Source organism: Myotis nattereri, assembly GCF_964212035.1.
Source record: "Myotis nattereri genome assembly, chromosome: 1".
In the NCBI taxonomy this organism is placed as follows: Eukaryota; Metazoa; Chordata; class Mammalia; order Chiroptera; family Vespertilionidae; genus Myotis; species Myotis nattereri.
This window is the reverse complement of record NC_138075.1, coordinates 42,738,776-42,741,497: the sequence shown is the minus strand read 5'-3', so window position 1 is coordinate 42,741,497 and position 2,722 is coordinate 42,738,776. Positions and strand designations below refer to the sequence as shown.

The 2,722-nt window shown below is 41.8% G+C and overlaps 1 pseudogene across 1 annotated transcript; it reads left to right on the top strand.

Annotated features, from left to right (window-relative positions):
• Window positions 1–2,408: 2,408 nt before the first annotated feature.
• LOC308516211 (enhancer of rudimentary homolog) lies at window positions 2,409–2,722 on the top strand (annotated as a pseudogene). Its single transcript has one exon. The product of its transcript is annotated as an enhancer of rudimentary homolog (transcript).

The following is a 2,722-nucleotide window of genomic DNA, read 5'->3' as shown; positions in this document are numbered from 1 at the left end:
GATCTTTTAAAACCTTAGTGTGTCATAAATATAAGGTGTTTCATTTTCATTAGAGTCCTTCCTCTGACATATTTCAGATATCTGGCAGCTGAGTATTCTCATAGTATTATTATTTGCATTATTTACTAGGTGAGAATTTCTAACTACCAACCTTAGCAAGCTTACCTAATAATTATAGCAATCTTGAGGCTGCCCACAAAGCTGTTGCCTTATGATTTCTGTTTTATAATTTTAACTCTTAAGAGGCTGATTTTTGCCCCTGCAATTTAGACCCATCTCCAAGGTGTGTCCTTTCCCTGACTTTCAAGAAGGTGATATTTCAGTTTATGCAGAATGTAGCTTTTAGTTTTCTACCATTTCTACAGAATTACAGAGTGTTTTAAAGATCTATTTTTGAAGTTAGAAGTTCTATCTCAATAAAATTGATTTTTGAAAATGAGCAATGTTTAGCAAATCTTAAGTCCAGGGCAAGAACGCTGGATGCAGGCTCTTCCCCAGTCTGTGCAGGAGGCAACCAATTGATGTGTTTCTCTCACATCGATGTTTCTCTCTGTCTTTTCCTCTCTCTTTCACTCTCCCTAAAAATCAATGAAAAATATCCTCAGGTGAGGATTAACGAAATAAAGAACAGTATAAACAAACAAACCAGAAACAAAATCATAGACACAGAACAGATTGACAGTTGTCAGAGGAGTTGGGGGTTGGGGCACTGGGTTATTCAGTGAAGGGTTTGAGAAAAAGGTGAAGGGATTGAGAAGTACTAGTACAGATTGGTTGTTGCAGAATAGTCACAGGAAGGTAAAGCGCAGCCTAGGAAATACAATCAATAATCTATAATGATAAAACTGTAATATGCTAATTAGATCAAATGTCCTTCCAGATGACCTTCCAGACGAAGCTGGGGCTGTGAGGGAAGCCTGGGTCCCGGGTGCCAGAGGGAAGCCGGTGCTGGCAGCCAGGGGAAGGAAGGCCTACTCTTGCACGAATTTCATGCATCGGACCTCTAGTATTGTAATAACTATGTACAGTACCAGTTGGGTACTGGAAATATCAGGGGGACCACTCTGTAAAGTATATGGCTATCTAACCACTATGTTGTTCACCTGAAACTAATAAAAATAATGTTAAGTATAAACTGAATTGGGGGGGGGGATATAATAAGTGCCAGATGACTGAATAAGACAAAAACAGAAGATTAATGATGATGATGATGATGATGATAATAATAGAGACCTGACCAGTGTGGCTCATTTGGTTAGAGCATCATCCTGTGCACCAAAAGGTCATGGGTTCGATTCCTGATCAGGGCACACATCCAGGTTTCGGGTTTGATCCCCGGTTGGGTTGCATATGGGAGACAATTGATTAATGTTTCTCTCTCCCTCTGTCTCTCTGAAATCAATTTTAAAAGAAAAAGAGGGTCAGAGTAACTGAAGGGGGGTTTGCATGACCACTCCCCTAATCCTGGTCGATACTTGGCATTGGTTATTTGGAAAGATGGTAACAAAATGCCCTGGGACTCCTGGATGAGTTAGTCATGAGGACTCTCCTGCTGCAGAAGAGTTTCTGGAGAGAGTCACAGGCTGCAGCCATTCCTCCTCCTCTCAACCCGGGAGGCTGCTCAGGCGCTCTCCCTGCAGACTCCCACGCCCCTTGCCATAGCCCCATGGAAGGACAGCAAACAATGCCATTCTTTTTATTGCAAAATAATGGACACATTTTCCAAGGCTATCTGACAAGTTATGCCTGTGCTCATGAGACATTGCTAAGAAAAACAAAGCCAAAGAATTTCTCCAGCCTTTTATCAATTAATTTCAAACCTACTTACAGCATTTGCACTTCCTTACACACACACACACACACACACACACACACACACACACCCCATACTCTGCTCACGTTTCCCAGGTCTGGGCAGAGATCTTTAAGTGCAAAGCTCTGAATTGTTAAGTGTCATTATTAGCTTGTGTCATATGTTAGCCCTAATCACATTTAAACATTTAAGCAAGATCACATAAGGCAGCACTTCTATCCATTTTGACAGTCCTAAGCCCATCTATATGCAATTACAACATTTAATCTGGTTTCCTATTGGTTGGTAATTTAATTCTCCTACAACTGCAGCCAATCATCTGTCAATCATGAAAGCTGCCTTTAAAATCAACCTACACTCTATTGTGGGGAAATGTTTTTCATAAATGAGCCCTGCGAGAGTAAGGGATCATCATGGAAACTTTTGAAATTCATGGTCTTATTTTTTCTGCTCAGTTTGGTTTCAGGATGCTGTATCATCACAAAGTAAAGACCTTAGGCATCCCATATAAGAAATCACATTTTAAAACTACCTTACCGGGTTAAGCTCGCGTGTGGCGGTGTGGCGTCGGCGGCTGCAGGGAGAGTTTGGTGCGATGTCTCACACCATTTTGCTGGTACAGCCTACCAAGAGACCAGAGGCAGAACTTACGCTGACTGTGAATCAGTGAATGAATGCAGGGAAGGTGTTTGTAAAATGTAGGAAGAGCATCTGAAGAGAATGAATCCCAACAGCCCCTCTATCACATAGGATATCAGCCAGTTGTTTGATTTTATTGGTGATCTGGCAGACCTCAGCTGTCTTGTTTACCAAGCTGATACCCAGACACACCAGCCTTACAACAAAGATTGGCTTAAAGAGAAGATCTAGGTGCTCCTTCGTCGACAGGCCCAACAGGCCAGGAAGTAG